Source organism: Elgaria multicarinata, chromosome 15 (assembly GCF_023053635.1).
Source record: "Elgaria multicarinata webbii isolate HBS135686 ecotype San Diego chromosome 15, rElgMul1.1.pri, whole genome shotgun sequence".
Classification (NCBI taxonomy): domain Eukaryota; kingdom Metazoa; phylum Chordata; class Lepidosauria; order Squamata; family Anguidae; genus Elgaria; species Elgaria multicarinata.
Genome location: NC_086185.1, coordinates 13572958 through 13596884, shown reverse-complemented (window position 1 = coordinate 13596884; position 23927 = coordinate 13572958).

The window sequence follows — 23927 nt, the reverse complement described above, 5'->3', positions numbered from 1 at the left end:
TCTGAGGTTGAAGTTCCAATGGTGTCAGCAAAGGAAACTCCATGTCCCAGCACCACTGCAGAACTGTCAAAGACCCCTCAGCAGCCTCTTCTACAAGAGCCCAACATTCCAGGGAGCCAATGTGCCAATGCCAGCAGCGTGCCAGGCATGAGCTCTTGGAGAGATGGAGGAATGCTAGGCTACAAGCCAGAGGCCTGTCCCTTGAAGACTTCCAGTCTGAGGGAAAGGGTGGAGTCTGGGACCATAACATAAAAGGCTTCAGTTTAGCTTTAGACTTCATCGGAGCAAGTTGCTCCCTAGGAGCTCTCTTGGGTGCTGCAATGTCCTGCCTTGACTCCTTTCTGCCCTGCCAATTGCTGCCTTGTATTGAGCCCTGTGGGCTTCTGTTTGGTCCAGAACAGGATGCAAGCACTGTTGCCTAGGCCTGACTTCCCAATCTGGGAAGACTAGGCTCGACTCTCTTTCTAGGCTAGACATTCCTCAAGCACTGTTGACTAAGCTAGTCTTACCAACCTAGGAAGTCTAGGCCAGACTTTCTCTCTACTCCAGACTTTTCTCAGGCACTGTTGCCTAGACCAGATTACCCAATCTGGGAAGTCTAGGCCCAACTCTCTCTCTAGGCTAGACATTCCTCAAGCACTGTAGACTAAGCTAGTCTTACCAACCTAGGAAGTCTAGGCCAGACTTTCTCTCTAGGACAGACTTTTCTCAGGCACTGTTGCCTAGGCCAGATTACCAAGCCTGGCTCCCTCTGGATGTATTGGACTACCCCAGCAGCCAGTATAGTGTTAGGCCATCCAAGCCCTGCTCCTTCATGGAGGTACCTCTCTCCTCCTTGACATCCAGGGCCTGAGGGAATCCCTCTCCAGCCCCCAAGCAAGGGATGCCTGGCTGCTATCGAGCAGGCGGCAAGAAATATCCGGGGGAAGATGAACGGCCTGAACTCATTATCAATCAGGCCAACATTTCCATTAGCCACCCGGAGAATACCCCCATTGCCGCCTGCCCATGAGCCGTCTTTGCCTTGCGGCTTTCGAACGACTGCATGTCTTTGCTCTTTCAGTAATCTTCTGGATGTCATAAATAACTCCTCGTGTCCCACATAGTGGATTTAGCCATGTGGGGTTATTTTTACAGCATTGCTGATAGGAAAGGGGGCCGGGGGAGGAGGGGGATTTCTTCGCAACAAGGAAAACCGCTGCTGCCTCCAAGCTCCAGGGGGCTCCGCCATGACTTTCCTACCAGCACCATCTACTGGCCCTGATGGGTATCGCCACAGCTTTCCTTAGAGCTTCCTCTCCCCATCTCTGTTTCTGCCGACAAGCACATTCAACCAGCTGGGTAACATCCCCACCGACTGAATGTGTAAAGTGCAGAGCGTATAAGGCAGCCTTTCCCAACTTGCTGCCCTCCAGATGTTTAGGGTGGCAACTCCCATCAGCTCCAGCCCTCCCGATTAAGGATCGGGGATTATGGGAGTTGCAGTCCAAACATTGGGAGGGACCGACTGCTGCGGAAAGCTGGTATGAAGTAAGTTATTGAGGACTAGGGTAGACATGTGGCCGCAGATGCGTTGAATTTCTGCAGATGTGTTGAATGTGAACTGCCCAGAGAGCTTCGGCTATTGGGCAGTATAAAAATGAAATAAATAAATAAATAAATAAAATTTCCTTCACTGGTTGCATTGGGTTTGAGAGCCCATTCAAGGGTGTGGAGCGGAGAGCTCCATGAACCAGGAAGAACATGCTGTTCATACATGAGTCCAAACCAATGAGCACCAGATTATGATTTATTTCTTTATTATTACATTTATATCTAAATGTATAACCTAAATCTTAGGTTATGCTCCAAATGATAATTCATGAACTCCTTTTTTTTTTTTTAGTGATCTTGGTTTATTATTATGTATGTTCTTGTTCTTGTTGCCTTTGTTTTGTTAACTTTGTTTTGAAATGAAATAAAATTACATGATTTTTTAAAACAACAAGGACATGAAATAGACCATTTGTTTGAAGATCCTAGATAGACCATTTGTTTGAACCAGAAGTCCTCTCTCATCTCACACTATTGCCCCGCTCGTGCTCTTCGCTCCTCTGATGCCATGTTTCTCACCTGCCCAAGGGTCTCTACTTCCCTTGCTCGGCTTCGTCCATTTTCTTCGGCTGCCCCTTACGCCTGGAACGCTCTTCCAGAACACTTGAGAACTACAAGTTCAATCGCAGTTTTTAAAACTCAGCTAAAAACTTTTCTTTTTTCTAAAGCTTTTAAAACTTGATTTTGATCTGACTTTATACTGTTAGTTTTACTCTACCCCTGTGCCTGTTTGATGCATTCTCTTCCCCTTCTTATTGTTTTATTATGATTTTATTAGAATGTAAGCCTATGTGGCAGGGTCTTGCTATTTTACTGTTTTACTCTGTACAGCACCATGTACATTGATGGCGCTATATAAATAAATAAATAAATAAGTGTTTTTCTTATGGCTTAGAGAGCAATCATGCTGAAGGCAGTGGAAGCTGGTGGGTCCTATTTCAGTGAATTCCCACAATGGTCTTGTATATCTCTTTAAGAGCTCTGCCTGGTTTATAATTTAGACACAGAGCGGATTCACCGCACCTCTGAAACAGGAGCTGCTAGCCTCCACTGGTTGAAGGACTTGACATGCCAAGCACTGAACAACTTCTAGAAAGCCTGGAAAGCCGATTCCCTGAGCACACAACTTTCCTTCCCCCACCCACCCCCAAAGTAAATTGGCACTGCAATGAAGTAGGGTGACCATATGAAAAGGACAGGGCTCCTGTATCTTTAACAGTTGCATAGAAAAAGGAATTTCAGCAGGGGTCGTTTGTATATATGGAGAACCTGGTGAAATTCCCTCTTCATCACAACAGTTAAAGCTGCAGGAGCTATACTAGAGCGACTAGATTCAAAAGAGGGCAGGGCACCTGCAGCTTTAACTGTTGTGATGAAGAGGGAATTTCAGCAAGTTCTCCGTATATACAAATGACACCTGCTGAAATTCCCTTTTCTATGCAACTGTTAAAGATACAGGAGCCTTGTCCTCCTTTTCATAGGGTTACCCTAAATGAAGGGATGATACTGAGCAGTGAAAGCTAGTGTCTACGATTTCAGGGGATCTCTGAATCCATTCCAGGTTTCAGTCAGAGCCAGTCAGAGTGCCAAAGGAACTATCCAAGGTGCTGAACCCGTTTTAGGGTTGGTTTACAGCACCTTGGAGAGCTCCTTTAGAGTTCTGCCTTGTTCTGACTGAAACCCAGAATGGAATCACAGCCCCACCGAAATCGGGGCCATCAGCCTTCACTGCTCTCACCAGATCAGCATTAAGCATCTCTTCCCAAACAGTGCTGCTCAGCTTGTCAGCACTGGATGGCAGCAGTCAGTGGCACAGAGGAGCTCAACAGCCACAGCAGCAGCTCTGCTAAATGGAATGCAGGTGCAAGCTCTTTTCTACCTTGATGTGAGCATCAAATTAACCCCACCATTTGGGGGGAGCCCCCCTTCTTCCCTGTGCCCCACACCAGGCCCTTGAATGGCTCTAGAAATGGAGCATGGTGAAGGGTGCACTATGGCGACAAGGCTGCCAACACGTGGCTGCACAAAAAAGCAAACCCTGAGGGGGAAAGTTAGGAAATGTGCTCAAACTAAAATCTGTTTTATTTATTCATTTCATTTCATTTCATTTCATTTCATTTTTATACCGCCCAATAGCCGAAGCTCTCTGGGCAGTGCACACAAATTGAAAACCATTCAAAATATAAAACAAACAGTATAAAAACATGATATAAAATTAAATACAATATAAAAAACACAGCTAGGATAAAATCAGCAGCAATGCAGAAATACAATTTTAAAATACAAATGTAAAACGGCCACGTTAATTTACAAACTGTTAAAATACTGAGAGAATAAAAAGGTTTTCACCTGGCGTCTGAAAGAATATAATGTAGGTGCCAGGTGAACCTCCTTAGGGAGCTCATTCCACAGCCGGGGTGCCACAGCAGAGAAGGCCCTCCTCCTGGTAGCCACCTGCCTCACTTCCTTTGGCAGGGGGTCACGGAGAAGAACCCCTGAGGATGACCTTAGGGTCCAGGCAGGTACATATCGGAGGAGGCGTTCCTTCAGATAGCCTGGCCCCAAGCTGTTTGGATTTCATGGGTTCTCAGGTGCTTTTCATTCCATTTTCCGCTCCTTGACAGAATCTGATTTTTCCAATTTCCCAAATTTACACAGATTTGCGCTCCCGAAATGTGCAAATCCCCCATCAAATGTGCGTTTTCATACTTTAGTTGACAGGATTAATGACTGGCAGGGGTTGTAGCCTGGCCTCTTTCTTTTTTTTCTTGGGTATTTTGTGTTTTGTTCTGCTTCAAGTGGCAACAGTAGCAGCTGTGTTGGTACCCTGGTCCTCATTTTGACCACAATACCCCCATACCTAGCACCATTCCTGGGCATGGCATGGAGGGAAGAAGGAAGGTGAAACCCACCAAAAAATGGGGAAGAAATTTGAGCAAATTCTGCAAAGTGGCCTTTTGTTTCTGGGAGCGAAAGGAATGAAACATCTCAAACATTACCTGAGAAAAATTTGACTCACCTCTAGTTGGCATTCTTTAGGGTTCAGCACCTTTCCCAGGACCTTCCAAATGTCAAATTTCTGAGGGTGGATTGTGGAAACACCGTGTCTCTAAGGTAGGTGCAGAGAGATGAATGTACAATGAAAAACAGGACAGTCACACACTCTCCTCAGGCACTTCATACGCTTGGCAAAGACAAGAACCTGAATCTAAACCATGAGAATTTCTCAGAAATTTCTTCTCTGAATTTCTTTTCTATCAAATTGAATGAGGATGGTTGAAAATAATGTGGAAGAAAGTTTGGCACAGCAGCACCTCCTCCTCCTCCTCCTCCTCCTCCTCCTCCTCCTCCTCCTCCTCCTCCTCCTCTTCTTCTTCTTCTTCTTCTTCTTCTTCTTCTTCTTCTTCTTCTTCTTCTTCTTCTTCTTCTGTTTGGGATGAAGATACACTTTCCTTGTGAAAAGTTTTGCTCTAAAGCTCAATGCTGGGTCCTATCTTAGCGAACGTGTTTAGGAATATCTGCCTGACCCTGGTTGATGGTCCTGTGCCAGGAGATAGGCCAAGAGAGTGCAGCTCTTTTCATTCTCCTGGACTTCCTTTGATACCATTGGTCATAGCATCTTTCTGAAAGGCCTAACCATATTAGGAATTGGGATACAGTGTGAAATTGGATCACTTCTATGTGCTGTGTGTGTGCATGGGTCCAGAAGGCTGACCTAGGGAATTACTGCTGTACAGAGTTCTAACCAATCCCCATGTTTTTTTAACTTCTATCATACTTTGGGGCTGCAAAAACTCAAGCCACTAGGCCAGATCAGTCCACTGGGGGTATTTGTTTTCCCCCATTTTGCCCCCCTCTTTGCTTTCAGCACCGCCTACCACTGGAATACGCCCCCTGAAAAATTCTCCAAAACGGAATTCAGCTCTCATGTTAACAGAGGTTCAAAACCCTAATCTACATTATTTTAAGTTTATTGTATTGTTTTATTGTTGCAAACCGCTTAGGGATTTGTGCAATTGAGAAGCGGTATAGAAATATTTCTAGCCTGGGAAAACTATGGCTGTTTGGTATGGCTGTTGATGAACTACTACTCTTGTCATTTCTCACCGTTATCCAGGATAGCTGGGGCTGATAGGAACTGGAGTTCAACAGCAACAGGACCGCCACTGTTCCTCTAGCCCTGATCCACCTGGAACTGCTGGGAGATGTCATCTGGAGGATTTGCCTGAGCAGAAGTCCAAAAGGAAGCCAGGTAGCATGCTAGCGTTGGAAGAATGGCCGTCTGATAGCCTCATCTTTGCTTTCCCTGAAAGCACTGTGATTGGAGAGTCTCTGGTAACATGCCCTATAATTAGAAGGGGGACCTGTCAGTCACTCATGCCTCCCCCCCCCCTCCTTCATCAGTGTGTAGGGAAACAAAAGCAAAAGACAGCATTTTTGGAGACACTCTGTCTGCCTTTCCAAAGCTGCATTGCAAATGAAGCCTTGTGCAGAGACCAGCTTCAGTTCTAGTCACTTTACACTGGGAAGCACCAGGAATAGTCCAAAGGAGCTATTTTGGCTCGGGCTGTGGCCAAATCTGATGCACTTCCCTAGTTTCTAGATCCCACACAATCCTAGTGGCTCTCCTTTAGCCGTACTCTAGTTTGTCAATGCCACTCTTTAAATGTGGCACCCAGAACGGGACACAGTACTCCAGATGTGTTCTGACTGGTGTAGAATAGAGGGGAACTTTCATGTTTTCACCAAAGGGACCTATGCATACACTTGCAGAGTGGTTAAACTAGATATTTTATCTAATTGTGCACTACTGATTAATGCCTAAACATTAACTCGCTGTGGTCATACAGTGATAATGCCTAAACCTTTCCTTCTATAGAGCCACACTCACATCTACTCCTGTTAGGAAATAAAAGAATTTTAAATATTTTTACACTGTTTGCGCAGAGCGGTAAAGCAGCAGTTTCTGCAGCTGAAACTCTCCCCACGGCCTGAGTTCGATCCCAGTGGAAGCTGGTTTCAGGCAGCCGGCTTTGGTCAACTCAGCCTTCCATCCTCCCGAGGTCGGTAAAATGAGTACCCAGTTAGCTGGGGGAAAGGTAATAACAGCCAGGGAAGGCAACGGCAAACCACCCCGCTATAAGGCCTGCCAAGAAAACGTCAGTGAAAGCCAGCATCCCTCCAAGAGACAGTAATGACTCAGTGCTTGCACGAGAGGTTCATTTCCTTTCCTTGCTTATAAGCAAAGATTATCTGCATCAAGAGAATGTTTCCAATAGTGACTGCAACATCCCAGGAGAATTATATAAGAAAAATAAAGTGGATGTGCATAGATAAAAAAGACAGCAAAATATTGGATAAATCCAATTTAAACCTCATTCATTTCAGCAGGTCTACTCCAAGTAGGATTTATGTTTGATTTTACCCAAGGAGCATGCATGTTCTTTAAATAGATGTGCATGCAGGTGGTTTACTAGAAATTGTTTCCAATTTGAGAAATAATTTTATCTCCATAACTAACAAAATTTTGTCTAATTGCCACCAACATTAATAGTCTCAAACTAAATTTTAGGGGTGTGCACGGACCCCCCACTTCGCCCCGCGGGCCGCTCCGCGCCGCTCCACCCATACTCCGCTCCTCTTCGCCGCGGAGCACTGGCTCCGAATCAGAGCTCCGCAGCGGAGGGGAGTGGTGCCAGGTAAGGCCGGGAGAGGAGGGCGGGGGGTTTACCGGGCCCTGCCACCGTTGCCGCCCATGCGGCGACGGCGGCAGAGCCCGGTAAGGGACCAAGGGGGAGGGGGGCCTTACCTGCCTCCATCCGCGGTCCGTCGGCTTCTTCAATTGAGCCTGCGGTTCAACCAGGAAGTCTAGGCTGCGGTTCAACCAGGAAGTCTAAGGCCCCCCTCCCCCTTGGTCCCTTACCAGGCTCTGCCGCCGTCGCCGCACGGGCGGCGACGGCGGCAGGGCCCTGTAACCCCCCCGCCCTCCTCTCCCTTACCTGCCTCCGTCCACGGTCCGTCGGCTTCTTCAATTGAGCCCGCGGTTCAACCAGGAAGTCTGGGCCGCACGGGCGGCGACGGCGGCAGGGCCCGGTACCCCCCCCCCGCCCTCCTCTCCCTTACCTGCCTCCGTCCACGGTCTGTCGGCTTCTTCAATTGAGCCCGTGGTTCAACCAGGAAGTCTGGGCCACTTGCCAGGGAGAGGAGGGCGGGGGGGTTACTGGGCCCTGCCGCCGTCACCGCCCGTGCGGGACCAAGTAAGTAAGGGACCAAGGGTAAGGGACCGGTAAGGTAAGGGGGAGGGGGTAAGGGACCAAGGGGGAGGGGGGCCTTACCTGCCTCTGGTAAGGGACCAAGCCCGGTAAGGGATCAAGGGGGAGGGGGGCCTTATCTGCCTCCGTCCACGGTCCGTCGGCTTCTTCAATTGAACCCGCCGTTCAACCAGGAAGTCTGGGCCACAAGTGCGGCCTAGACTTCCTGATTGAACCGCGGGCTCAATTGAAGAAGCCAACGGACCGTGGATGGACACAGGTAAGGGAGAGGAGGGGGGTTTACCGGGCCCTGCCGCTGTCGCCGCATGGGCGACAGTGACAGCGGCAGGGCCCGGTAAACCCCACTTACCTTTCCGGCGGAGCTCTGGATCGAGGCGAAGGATCCGCCTTCACCTTGATCCTCTTCGCTAGGCTTCACCGGCCCCCCAATCCTCTTCGCCTCCACCTTAAGGGCAGGCGAAGCCTCCCGCTCCGCTTCTAATTCGCCGGTCCGATTAGACGCGGAGCACATCCCTACTAAATTTGCAAAGCTCTTGATTATGTGTGCAAATTAATACTACATGGGACATTAAACAGTTTAAGGAAGTACATGCATTCATAGAAATTTGCACCCAAAATGCGTACAAATGTTGATGTGATTTAACACAAAAACAAAAATTCAAAGTTTGGGATGAACGAAATTTAAGATTTGAGAAAATGAGGAAGTAAGAGAAATGGCAACTGACCAATTTATCCATCCCACATTAGGAACAAATTAAGGATGGCAATTTGCCAAGGACAGGCAGAATGAGACAGGGACCCGCCCCATGGAAAATCTGAGAAAGGGGGAAGCAAAAAGGTAAAGAGAAGAAACAGAAGCAGGGATGAATAAGGGGGAAATATGTTGAATATAGTCCAACAACATCTAGAGCACCACATCTTCCCCACCCCTGGGCTAGAGTAACAAGTGTCACGTGGGCTGACATCTCAGCACACACTTACCTCGGAGTAGAACCCATTGAACTCAGTGGAACTTACTCTTGAGTAGACATGCATAGGAGTGTGCGGTTGATGAGTACAGCCAGGCACCTGCCCAGACATACAGGTGCTTCTCCTGAGGAATAATAAAATGTAACCTGAACAATAGAGCAAGAAGAAGCCACCTAGCGTTGCGTCTTTCCTCAATACCCTTTCCGGATCTCTCCGTTTGGAAGGAGACCTGATGCACTCTCTGCCTGCCCTGCCTTGCTCCGCTGCATCAGAACTGAGGCCGCTGACTGTTATTTATTATTTACTGAGGGTCAAAAGCAGCCAGGGCAAGGTGTGAGAACAGGTTAATAAGATGGAAATGCTCCCCAGAGATGCTGAAGTGGTTGCACGTTTCAATGTCCAAAAAGAAAATGCTGCAGGAAGAGGATCTTGTTCATCAGGACAGAGAAGCTGCTGAGGATTTCATCTCAGCAAATAATATGGAGTTGTATCATTCAAATTCAGACCTTCCCAGTGAAGTGTTCCAAGGGAACACAGGTCTTGTCACCTTGAAAGTGGCCAATTATACCAGAATGGTAGCCTCCACAGGTGTTGTGGACCTCTCACACCCATCAGCCCCAGCCAGTGTGGGCAATGGACAGGAATGCTGGGAAGTTGCAGTATGGCATAGTGGGATGAGCGTTGGATGTGGAGTGATTGGGGAAAACTTGCGTTCGAATCTCCAACCTAAATCCAGCAACACTTGTATTTAAACCTCAGTCTTTCCCTGATCCTTGTTGGAGCAATCCTGTCTCGCTTTCAGCTCCAACTCCATTAGGAGCTTTCTGCAGTGCTGATCCTTATCTGCCTTGAGAAATCTGACCCAACTGGATCATTGCTCAAGATCTGATCCCCAGCAGAACCCTGTAACCCAAGCTACATCTCAGAGCATCATCAGAACTCACAGCCTGAAATGATACATTAAGGCACAGTGTGTGTGTGTGTGTGTATCATACAATGAGTAAAAAATTTAACTAGGTGAGACCCATTTGGTTCCATTTTCATGTATTCTGAAACAAATGCCAGAAGTAACAACTGGATATAAATAGCTTCATTTTCCACGACACTCACTTGCACCCATTTGTACTTAATTTGTGCAAGAGCTCTTACCTTTCTCCAGAGCCAGTGGCAATGGTGTTGATTTTTGGTGGTGGTTCCTAACATAGAGAAAACAGCAAGAGCCAGGCCTGCTTTTCCATAGGCAAACACGTGAGGTGGCTTGATGAGGATTTATTTATTTATGTACATTTATATACTGCCCACAGCCAAAGGTCTATGGGCGGTTTACAAAAGTTAAAAACAATAAACATTAAAACAGACATACAACATTTAAAACCATCAAAAATATAAAAATAACAATATCTATTTAAAACAACTATTTTTGGGTCAGTTATAAAATCAGCATATGTTGTTAAATGCTGTTAAATGCCTGGGAAAAGAGAAAGGTCTTGATGTGGTGCTGAAAAGATAACAGTGTTGGTGCCAGGTAAGCCTTGTCAGGGAGATCATTCCATAATTGGGGGGCCACCACTGAAAAGGCCCTCTCCCTTGTTGCCATCCTCCGAGCTTCCCTCGGAGTAGGCACTCGGAGGAGGACCTTAGATGTTGAGTGCAGTGTTCGGGTAGGTTCATGTCGGGAGAGGCGTCCCATCAGGTATGGTGGTCCCAAGCCATGTAAGGCTTTATAGGTTAAAACCAGCACCTTGAAATGTATAGGCAGCCAATGCAAATGGGCCAGAGTATATGTTCTTATATGTTCAAACTTTCTGGTTCCAGTTATCAACCTGGCTGCTGCATTTTGCACAAGCTGCAGCTTCCGAACTGTCTTAATGGATCTTTGGTTGTTACTAATTCCTGATTCAAATATCAGACAGGATTTTAGGGGCATGGAGAGAAGAGTTCATAATCACATGGGACCTCACCCATCTGAGTGATCTCAGAGCCTTTGTTTGGAATACACTTTTATGATCCATTCCAAATCAGGAGACATAAAAGTGTCTAAGGAAATGGAAGAAAAACAGAGATGAATGGCCAGCAAACACACACCCCCAGAACTCCCCAGCACAGATGTTTTATTAACACCACTACACAGCAGGAGATGTATTTCAACCTTCTTTTCACCAGTGATTAAAGCTACATGGCCTCCAGCATGCCCAGAAAGCCTCTTGCTTTGACTCTGAGCACGTAACAAACATCAGCAGGAGAGAGTAGGAGGTTGAGAATGGAAAGGGAGGACCAAACCAAAGCCCTGGAGCCCAGTGCCCCAAACTTTGGAAGTTTGTTAGAAGTTTGCAGCTTGGACAATGTGTTTCAATCCTGTACTTCCGAAAAGCAAAGAGCAAAAAAAAGGGGGGGTGATTAAAAACCTATCAAAGGTCCCATCATTGGTTGAAAAAAAAGGGGGTGGGAAGAAATGATACTGATATGAAAATGATTCATCCACGTTCATCACTATGCTTAGCATATTGATAAAGCATTTTGGGAGTCTCAGAAAAATGTACACTCTCCTTTCACTGCAGGAATCTGGTTACTCGGGATTAGCTTTCTACGGTCTGGTGCCATTAAAATGTGTTGGATTACAATTCCCAATGGCCATGCTTCAGTTCTTTTTGTTGTTGTTGTTTTGAATTAAAAAACCCACCAACATTTATTTATTTATTTATTGCATTTTTATACCGCCCAATAGCCAAAGCTCTCTGGATAGTTCACACAAATTAAAACCATTCAAAGTATAAAACAAACAGTATAAAAACATGATATACGATACCACATAAAAGCTCAACCAGGATAAAATCAGCAGCTGTGCAGAAATACAATTTTTAAATACTAATTTAAAACACCCAAGTTAAAATTAAATTTATAGACTGTTAAAATACTGAGAGAATAAGGTGTTTGAAAGAATATAGTGTAGGTGCCCGGGTGAATATGAATACATCCATACGTATACACAAATATATTCATATTCAGGATGGAAAGATTTTAAAAATTCAGATGTGGGAGAAACCAAAAGTAATTTATTTATTTATTTATTTATTTGATTTTTATACCGCCCAATAGCCGAAGCTCTCTGGGCGGTTCACAAAAATTAAAACCACAATAAAACATTAGATTGAATGAATCTAACAGATTCATTCAATCAGACCCAAGGCTTTGAACACTTAGCACTCATATTTCTGAGTTTGAATCGCTGTATTTGTGATGCTGAATTTGGGTTGCCATGCCTTTTCCATGGCAGGCATTTCATCTTTAACCATCCTTCCTGGCATAGAGGGAATAATAATAATAATAATAATAATAATAATAATAATAATAATAATAATAATAATCTTCAGTGGCATTTGGTATGGTTGACACAGCCATCAGAACCTCTCCCAGTAAGATGGGCACATCCCTTACCCTCACAGCCTCATCCAATAAATCACCAAAAAGGGGTCCCTTACAGAATGGGAACCAGGTGGGAAAGTTTGGGGCATTTGGGGACAGCCCTGCATCAGTCTTCAGCTCCCCCAAACAGTTTGAGCCGTGATCAGAACAGCCCAAGGGAGATAGGACCTTTCTATTGGGGTGAACTTGACAAAGCAACGCTGGGTCTTGGCAGACAAGAACACAGAAGAATTCCCAAGCTGCCGGTGTCCTGTGTCCACACTATTAAATATAAATGATCTGGAGTGGCAAGAGACTGCGAACCTGGCTGCAAAAGAAACATCTCCGGTCACCCTCAGGCCTGAAGAAGCTGGAAGTCCCTGCACCGGGAGAGCCCTCTTTCAACTCTCTGTATCTGAGGGCAGGAGGTTAATTAGGAAGCCAGGTAATAAGGAGTCATTAAATCCGCCTGCACGATGCTGTTAGCATAACAAGGGCAAACGAAGAAGGTTAGAGCTTGTTTGCCCCGTGCCTTCAATTAACCTCTCCATGTTTTCAGGATGCGCAAACCCCCTGAGATGGGTTTTCTGGTGCCTCTCTGAGATTGCTAATGAGTAGGCCATAGAAGGCTTGGCAAACAAGGGTCTTCTCTTAAACAGTGCTCCTGATACGGGGTCTACCAAAGCCACCCCATCTTCAGCTGTCAGGCTAGAGTCACGATGACTACATGCTAGCTTCAGGATCTGAGGAAGCATGCCTCTAAATCCCAATTGCTGGGAAACGTGAGTGAGAGGGTGCGATTGCACTCACTTCTTGCATGTGGGCTTCTCAGTGTGGCATCCAGTTGGCTACTTTGGAAAACAGGGTGTGAGACTAGGTATGACTGTGGTCTGATCTAACAGGGCTCTTCTGATGTCTTCATGCTTCTGCTCCCTCACCTGTAAATCTCTCCTCAAAATCAACTTTTGTACAGGTGTTTCTGGAAAGGGTAATGGATTCCAGAGGTGTGTGTGCAAGCCAATGAAAAACATCACTGGATTTTGAGGAAGGAAATTTTGATCTGGATGTTTTCCAGTATGAGACACTGAGGAAGAACAGAGTTCCTCTAGAGGTGTGGAACCTCTTCCAGCCTAAGGGTCAAATTTCCATTTTGGAGAAGATCTTGGAGTCTACAATCCAGTGGCAAACAGGCCAAAGCCAAGGGGACAGGGGCAGTGAAGACTGGTGGCTCAGATTTCAAGGGGGCTGTGAATCCATTCTGGGTTTTAGCCATAACTCCAAGGGGCTGAACCCTATTCTCAAACTAAGGTCAGCACCATGGATAGCTCCTTTAGAGCTCTGGCTGGTTCTGACTAAAACCCAGAATGGATACACAACCCCACCAAGATTGGAGGCACAACACGCTCTGTCTTCCTGGAGGCCTTCGAGAAGAAGCTGGACAGTTATTTGTTGAGGATGCTTTGGCTCTGGGTACCCTACACTGAGCAGAGGGGTGGACTAGATACCAGGGGTGAGCAACTTGTCACTCTGAGGCTGCATGAAGCCCTTGGCCTAACTTCAAAAACCTTCTGCAAGCAATAGTGATCTGTCTCTTCCTGCAGCAGCAGCAAGAGAAAAGGAGGTGTCTCCACCCACTTTTCACTCTGGTCATGCCCACTCTGGTTTGGCCCTGCCCACCTTCTGCATGTGGACCCTGTGACATTAACCCCAAGGGAATGAGTTAGTGGACAGAAAAGAGGAACCCGTTCCATGGAATAGATGAGTTACAAGACCCCCATTACTTCTACAATTCTATTAGTGGATGACTCATGTGAGCTTTATTTAGTTAAGACACAATCCCATGCATGTGTAGACAGTAAAAAACAGTCCTACAACTGCCAAAATGCTGGAGTTTGCAGGGGGTTTCTCTCTGTGTGTCTAAACATGCATAAGAGTGTGCCCTTAATCAATTGCATTGGTGAAAATAACCTCTCTCAAGCATGAAGTGAATTTGCCTTGTTTTTAGATGATACATACATGCGCAGTAGAAGACGTCATCTTCAAAAAGACATTATTTTCTGGGTCTGACAGAAGGGAAAATACCTTTCTTAAGATGATGCTCACTATTCCCACTTTTTATAAGCACTTGTGTTAAAAAGTATATTCTAATAGTGAGTAGGCTCCAAAGTTATTATTATTTATTGTTATTTATTACATTTATATACCGCCCCATGGCCGAAGCTCTCTGAGTGGTTTACAAAAGTTAAAAACAGTGAACATTAGAAATATACAACATTTTAAAACCATAAAAAGCATAACATACGAACAAAACCAGACAACATCCATTTAAAAATAACTATTCTGGGGTCAGTTAAAAAAACTCAGCATATGCTGTTAAATGCTGTCAAATGCCTGGGAGAAGAGAAAAGTCTTGGTCTGCTGCCAAAAAGATAACAATTTGGCACCAGGCAAGCCTAATTGGAGAGATCATTCCATAATTGAGGGGCCACCACTGAAAAGGCCCTCTCCCTTGTTGCCATTCTCCAAGCTTACCTCAGGGTAGGCACTCGGAGGAGGACCTTAGATGTTGAGTATGCTTAGTCATACTTAGAGTTAGTCATACTTAGAGTTGACCTATGGAAATGGATGGAACTTAAGTTAGTCTTGAAATGTGATCGTGACACTGGATACTCCCCACTATTTTAATTAGATATTTAATATTTATAGAGAGAGTTCTCTATTGATCTATCAATATTTCTTATATCTATCTACCATCTATCTATCTATCTATCTATCTATCTATCTGTCTGTCTGTCTGTCTGTCTGTCTGTCTGTCATCTATCTGTTTGTCTGTCTATTAAATCTGCTTCCTGATGTGGCACATATACAGTTAACCCCCCCACACACACACTTAATCCAATTGGTTAATTGATTCAAGATTTCAGTCCTAAATTGAAGATGTCCCACAGGAAACAACTGTCCCAAACCATCCAAGGTCTCTGAAAAGGTTTTAGAGTCAGTACAGAAATATCTCTCTTAACGGCAGGTGATGATGAGGAGATTTCTGACAGGATCCTCTAGCTGAGTCCACTCTGAACTCCACTGCTTTCCGGATTTCAGGATAAAGCAATGGAGGCTGGTGGCTCTGATTTCTATGGCGAACTGAATCCATTCTGGGTCTCAGTCAGAACCACCCAGAAGTTGAAAGGAGCTATCCGAAGTACTCCAAGTTTGGTGGGTTATCCAAAGTGCTGAACCTGTTTTGGGGATAGGGTTCAACACCTCATAGACTCATAGAATCATAGAATAGTAGAGCTGGTAGGGGCCTACAAGGCCATCGAGTCCAACCCCCTGCCCATTGCAGGAATCGACCTTAAAGCATACCTGACAGATGGCTGTCCAGCTGCCTCTTGAATGCCTCTAGTTTAGGAGAGCCCACCACCTCTCCAAGTAGTTGGTTCCATTGTCATACTGCTCTAACAGTCAGGAATTTTTTTCCTGATGTCCAGCCGGAATCTGGCTTCCTGTCACTTGAGCCCGTTATTCCATGTCCTGCACTCTGGGAGGATCAAGAAGGGATCCTGGCCCTCCTCTGTGTGACAACCTTTTAAGTATTTGAAGAGTGCTATCATGTCTCCCCTCAAACTTCTCTTCTCCAGACTAAACATGCCCAATTCTTCCAGTCTCTTGAATAGTTCCTTTAGAGTTCTGGCTGGTTCTCACTGAAACCCAGGATGGATTCACAACCACACTGAAATCGGAGCCACCATCCTCTGCTGGAGAAAACACACTGAATGGGAGGACTCATGAAAGTTCAAGCATTTCCCCCATCACATGCTCCACTTGTGACTCACCAGCCACCATTGGGCACACTTGAATCCACAGAGAGCTCACTGTCCTCTGTAGATAAGGATTGCATTCAATAGCCTCACATATACCCGGTCACCCCTAATGTGCATGACCAATTATTGCCCACAAAGCATTCACATATATATATATATGCTCTCTCTCTCTCTCTCTCTTTAAATGATCCTTGGTATTTTTCCAGCTACTCTGTGGCAGGATGGGGGCGGGGGGCGGGGGGGGGGGAGACCAAACAAACAAATACAAAACCACCTCCTTACTAAGGAGGCCTTATCATTTGACTTGCCACAGGCCAAGTGGTGTTGGCTTCTTTCCAGCTTTTTGAGCAAACGTTGACCTCTCCGCAAAGGCTACCTGCCACATGAAACCAATGAACCCTTCAGTGGAACATGCACAGGTTCTCTCGGAGGTAGGGTGGCTGTGTGTCCTACCGTACAAAGAATTATCTGAAGGGCTGCCCCAGACCAAGCCTGGTTCAAGATAAAGAACCGTAAAACAGGAGAGCAGAGCAGGGATCTTGAAGTTTATTTATTTATTTATTGCATTTCTATACCGCCCAATAGCCGAAGCTCTCTGGGCGGTTTACAAAATTAAAAAAAAAAACCAGTATAAAACCATAATATAAAATACAATATAAAAGCACAGCCAAGATAAAAACAGCAGCAATGCAGAAATGCAAATTTAAAATACAAATTTAAAACAGCAAAGTTAAAATTAATTTATAGACTGTTAAAATACCGGGAGAATAAAAAGGTCTTCACCTGGCATCTAAAAGCATATAATGTAGGTGCCAGGCGAACCTCCTTAGGGAGCTCATTCCACAGCCGGGGTGCCACAGCAGAGAAGGCCCTGCTCCTCCTGGTAGCCACCTGCCTCACTTCCTTTGGCAGGGGCTCACGGAGAAGGACCCCTGAGGATGACCTTAGGGTCCGGGCAGGTACATATGGGACATTGTCTATCAACAATGACCATCTGGTCAGTAGACTGAGAAGGTCACCTGGACAGTGTCTTTCCCACTACGGTGAGATCTGTATTGTATTTCTGTTTACATTATAGTCATTAATTTCGGTATGTACATATGTGTGTATATAAATTTGCCATCCAGGGTCACTCCAATGTAAATCAGCATGTTGCATTACTTGCAGTTACTTCCAAGAAACCACTTCTGTCAGGAGCACTAATTGGCTGCCCATTAGTTTCCAGGTGAAATATAAAGTGTTGGTTAGTACCTTTCAAGCCCTACATGGTTTGGGTCCAGGCTACCTGCGGGATCGCCTTCTCCCGTACAATCCGCCCCGCACGCTCAGTCCTCTGAGAAGAATCCACTTCAGGTAGCAAAAACTAGATTGACAACTGTTACCCAGTGGACCGTCTCTTCCGCTGCTCCCAGACTGTGGAATGGCCTGCCGGAGGAGACTTGTCAACTTAACAGTCTACTAGCATTCAAGAAAGCTATAAAGACTGATCTCTTCCGGCAGGCCTATCCAGTGGAATTTTAGGATGTTTTTAGGATGTTTTTAGGATGTGTACTATGGTTTTAATCAATTTTATGTACTTATCCTTATTGTTGTTCCCCGCCTCGATCCAAATGGAGAGGTGGGTAAGAAATATATTATTATTATTATTATTATTATTATTATTATTATTATTACTTATTGCTTTAGGCAATTAGTAGCATGCACTTAAGCTAATGTGGTTTATTTAATTGCATGTTTAAAAGGGGGGGGGGAGTCGTATGCAATATGTACGGAAAGCTACAATGGACCTAGGAACAAAATTCTGTAATCACAAATCTGTGATTCTGACCCAAAAAACTGGAGCAGAGCAGCCTGTTACAAGACATGTCAACTTACCTATGCATAGGCCAGATTTATGCCAAGCAGGATATAACGCTATGAGAGTGGTTTAAAAATGGTATATGTAATATGTCACGGGCCCCAACAGTTGTCATTGCACTTCAGTACCGTTATAAAGCAGTACTGTAGATCCTGCAATAGTCTCTCTGATTTACCATTGGTTCCAGTCAAACAAACAAAAGACACTGACATAAGAATTTGAGAATTTATTTATTTATTAATTTATTTATTACATTTTTATACCGCCCAATAGCCGAAGCTCTCTGGGTGGTTCACAAAAATTAAAACCATAATAAAACAACCAACAGGTTAAAAGCACAAATGCAAAATACAGTATAAAAAGCACAACCAGGATAAAAAACCACGCACCAAAATTGATATAAGATTAAAATACAGAGTTAAAACAGTAAAATTTAAATTTAAGTTAAAATTAAGTGTTAAAATACTGAGAGAATAAAAAGGTCTTCAGTTGGCGATGAAAAGAGTACAGTGTAGGCACCAGGCGGATCTCTCTGGGGAGCTCATTCCACAGCCGGGGTGCCACAGCGGAAAAGGCCCTCCTCCTAGTAGCCACCTGCCTCACTTCCTTTGGCAGGGGCTCATGGAGAAGGGCCCCTGTAGATGATCTTAAGGTCTGGGAAGGTACATATGGGAGGAGGCGTTCCTTCAAATAACCTGGCCCCAAACCGTTTAGGGCTTTAAATGTCAATACCAGCACTTTGAATCGGGCCCGGACCTGGACTGGCAGCCAATGAAGTTGTAAAAGGACTGGTGTAATGTGATCTTGCCAGCCAGAAGAGCCGTACTGGATCAGATTGAGGGTCCATCTAGTCCAGCACTCTGTTCACACAGTGGCCAACCAGCCATCAGCCAGGCTTACTGCCTTGAATACTCCAGCTCAGCTCTGGAAACGTTGCTTTAGGAAAAAAGATGGCAGCAACCAAGCAATATGCAAAGTTTCCCCCTCCCATCCCCATTTTGAGAAGTTATGCAAATCATATTGCAATATATATATATATATATATATATATATATATATATACTTTTTTGCTTCACTTCAGATTCCCCCTTTGCCCAACCAAGAAGCCACCACGACTTTTCACGTCAGCAGAATTCAGTGGCCTTTCTCATGCAGGTAGGAATGTGTGACACTGGGGATTCCGTTCTGTTTAAGCCCAGTGGGGTGTCACAGTGTTTCTGTCCTTATAAGTGGAGGCAGACTGTAGCAGATTATTTTTTGTCCAGTTCCAGAAATGTTTGCATTTTGTTTTTCAACATTACATGTATTTTATTTTTCAGTTCCCATGATTTGTGCAAATGGTGATTTGTGCAAATGGTTTCCTTTTGGGGGGGAGGTGTCTTTAAGTTTGCACAAATGGGCGCCATATTTTTTGTTAAAAAATGTTTAATCATCAATCTTGCACACATGTGCACTATACTCAATGTCCTCTTATCAATATCCTTCTCACTCAGGTCCATCTTCTCTGCACAGGACTACATTTTCCCTTGCAGAGTCACATTCTGTACTTGTCAAAGAACTTGTCAGTTTCATCCTCCACTTTAGGGCTTCCCCAAAACAAAATTCTCATACATCTGTAAGCATGGGATAATACTCAAGGCTAGCGTGACCCTGATAACAAACAGCTCTGCAAAGATGACATGGAGATCTTCAGGAATGGAAGAGACAGACTAGCGGACTTAATAAACCACTTCTGTGTTTCCAGTTAGCAAATAAGGTCTGCAGTTCCCAGCATGTGATGAATTCATGTTTCGCGCCCAGCCCTTCTGAGAATTTCCCCTTCATCTGCTCTGTCTCATGATGAGTCAAGTTGTTTTGCGTTACGATCACTCGAAAACCTGAATTTGTAAAGCGGCCAGAACCTGTCATCAAAGAACTTGAATCACTGCTCGGAATGGCCAAAAATGGGGTCCAAGCTGAATAAAAGAGTCAAGTGTGGTACAGTGGTTAGAAGATCTGGATTCTAGTCCCCACTCGGCCCTGAAGCTCACTGGGTGACTTTGGGCCACTCATTGACTCTGAGCCTGACCGGATTGTTGAGGATTGTTCTCAATAATCCTCACAGGATTGTTGAGAAGATAAAATGGAGGAGTTTCATGTATTCCACCTTGGGCTCCATGGAGGAAATACAAGATACAAATTTAACAAGCAGGCAAACTAATAAATAAAGATAATAAATCCAATATAGGTTGGCTATAAGCTGTTATGTAATTCTCATTACATTAGACCAGCATCCCTTCATCTGGTGCTCTCCAGATGTTTGAGATGACAGGAGCCCCTGCCAAAAGAGTTGAAGTCCAACTCATCTGGAGGACACCAGGCTGCATTATCCTGAACAACAGAGATCCATCGTAACCTTTGGTTTTATCCAAGTTGTATCTCATTATTAGGAACATGGAACGATTTCCCCCATGTGACGGTTAAGACTTGCAGGCTGTTGATTATTTGCAGTTCTCATGTCTGTGATGCAAATGAGATCCCGCATTGGCTAGAATGTACATGTGATGTTTAAATGGCCTCTTGCCCAATTTTTGTTCTGTATAAGTAATGTCCAACAAGCTCGTAAACTGCACTGGGGTGTGAGTGCTCAAATGTGTTTTCAAGGCTTCGTGTGAAAGCGTTCAGCTTGCAGGGATGATGGATGAAGAGTGGAGATGGTTGGATACTGGTTTTTGTTGTTTATTCATTCAGTCACTTCTGACTCTTCGTGACTTCATGGACCAGACCACATCAAAGCTTTCTGTCGGCCGTCGCCACCCCTAGCTCCCTCAGAGGTTTTTTTTTGTATTATTGGTGTATTATTTATTTTGTATTATTCATTTTTCATTTTGTATTATTTCTATTGGTGTATTTATTTTATATTATTCATTTTTCTTCTTGCGTTTCAGCACCTTTGAGTCAATAGCAGCTTTTTATTTTTTGCTAGGACCCCAGGGTAGGAGAGATAATGACTAACACACACAGACTCCCTGTGCCCCATAGTCCCAATTCTATTGGAGAGGGGGCGTGCCATCTATTTAGAAGTATTTCTTTTTAAAGCACAGAATTTGCAATGACGCGTGTTTTGCATCATGTGCAGTTTGGCTCCAAGACTGGGATATGGTATCCTGTCCCATGAGCTTGAATGTCTGTAGAATTATCATCATCTTATACAAACTGGATATTTCTCCCAACCCCTTAAAACACAGCAGTGAAACAGAACAACTGGGTTGGATACACTGGTGGCAATATAAGCAGTGATAGTAGCAATTAGATGACAATGATGATGAAACAATTTAAAATTATTTAATAAATGAAAACAAAAACCAATATATATTGGGCCACTAAAAACTCAATAGTATAACATTTAAAAATGTTATACTATTGTGATACCAAATGCGTTTCGACCAATGGTCTTCTTCAGTAGTAAAGTAAACATACACTCTATACACACACACACACACACACACACACACACACACAATACATACAATACAAATATCAGTAAAGCACTATTGAAGTGTTAAAACCTGTAGATACAAAGACATCATTATATTAAAAGTGTTATTTATTAAAAATTCCTACTTAAAATCAAAATAAATATATCCAAAAGTAAGGTTGTAAAAAAAAAAAGCTATTTTAACTCACCAACTTAAGAGTCTTGCCAATCCTTCCTCTAGAACTTATAGAACTAAACACAATTAGGGTGCTTAGCACTCAACCACAAAACCCCACATTTAAAGTGGAAAATAAACGAACGTTTTTATATATTTCTACTGTGGATGAATCATATTTGCATCAACCCTACACATGCTGTCTAGGATACTATTATATAATGGTCGTAATCAGGCATACATAAAGATATGATCCTCTTGTTGATACACAACCTTTAACACATAGAAATAAAGGTGCTGGATCAGTACTTTAACATCGTGAAACAAAGCCTCCAACAAGGTGAAAGCCTTCAATGCGTAGGTAAATCAAAAATAGTTCATACCAGAATAATATACGATGTATCAGCAACTAAGCAACAATAACAGCATTTTACAGAACAGCATGTAATTTTTTTTAAAGTACAATATTGTACCACCCAACAAGTTCAATATTCTAGGCGTCTAAGTAAAAAGTAGACAGGTGTCCGGTGTAGTGCCTGTTTCAAAATATCTTCATCAGCAGGACGCTTATTCACAGAAAGAGCCGTGGCTGTATCCTTGGGGCGAAGCCCTCCCAACAACACTATCGCCTTATAATTCTCATGTGTAGGTCAGCCAAACTGTAGATCAAATAACTGTAGAGGGGGCCAAAGGCTCCACAAAGGAGGATTGTTTTTGGGGGGTTTGGCAAGAAACTGCTATAGTCCTAAAAGTGAATATAATATAATATAATATAAGTGTGTGTGTGTGTGTGTGTGTGTGTGTGTGTGTGTGTGTGTGCAGTCAAATAATATGACTGCAACAAAGAAGTGATAACCTAACACAGTATAAATGAAAACGAGGAAGTTAAGGAAACAGGTAAAAAATGCAATTTTATATAGTAAAATATAATGTTAAAATAACATACACAGAGCATTTAACAAGTACAATAATACAACAAGACAACCAGAATGCTAGACAGAAAATGCTCAGTAAACTTGATCCATTTGGCCAGACGTGTTTCGACCCTTGGTCTTCCTCAATGGCCAGTTTGCCAAGCTGATTAGTACCGTGGGCTATTTTCTCCTGGGGCTGACTTAAAAGTTCCCAAAATTAAACGAAATCAGATCTCACTCCCCACAATATATGGTATGAGTCCAAATATTCAAAGGAAGCCCATGGGAGGTATTCCAAACAGCCGCTGTTCGCAAGCACGATAATGCTGGTATCCCTGCATTTAGAAGCACTGTCCAGTACAAGTTTGGTTTAAAGGTAAAGAACCCATAAGAAGGAAGAGCAACAACATCCTTGAACTTGCACATCAACAGTTAGAACCTGGACAGCAGGCCGAGCAGGTGAACCAATCGCCTGGTCGCCCTCTTCCCTACCACTGTGAGATGCATTGTATTTCTATATAAATTGTGGACATGGTTTCTCAGTTTGCGTTCTAGACATATAAATTAGTGCATGCACAATTTATGCAGATTGGCAGCCCTCTTTTGTCCTCCTCTGGTAATGAAGCATTTCCGGGCCGTGCAAGGGGCTGGCCAAGCAGCAGAGCTGGAGAGCGTAGGATGGGATTTTAGGTTTACAGGGGACAAAGGCCTAAGAGGCGAGTCAAGAGAGCCAGAAGGGTTGTGGAGAAGGAGAAAGGAAGGTAGAAGTGCTAGGTGAAGAGAATGAAGGCCTCTGAAACTGTCAATAGAGTAATAGCTTCATCCCACGTACCTGTTTCCCTCGAATTATCCCCTACAGTGCTAAGCTGGCACCGTTGTTGCTGTTGCTAAATCACACCCCAGGGGGCAGCGCTCCTAAAATCCTTTGCAAAGGGTTTAAGGGGGGGAAATGTAAAAAAATCATTAAAAAATCAACGGATGACCCAATCTGATTCAGATTTGGGATGCTTAAAGCTCTCCTTCGTATCTATTACTGTGCCAATTTTGATGTCTTTATCTTTAAAGCTTACGCAGATGTAAGCATTTGCTTATTTTTTTTTTTTAAAAAAACATCAAATCCTGCTTGAAAACTACTAGCAAAATACCTTGATTCTTTCCCCTTTATAGCACAATTAAAGCAGGATGCATGGGAGTACTGGATTATAAACTGGATTATAAACTGGAAAACTTCAGAGTACTTCACAATAAAAGCAGATTGTAAGATGGAAAACTTTGGCGTCCTTTGCATGCAATTCACAGTGATTGCACAGTATAACGCTGGTGTGATAAAGCTCTAAGTCTGGACAGAACTCCCAAAAGTAAGAAGGAGACAGGGTGCAATGCGATAGCAATTATCTTTGCCTATTGGACATGTTTTCAACTGCAGTGATTGAAGTCCCAACATTACATTCCTTTAGAAGAACCTT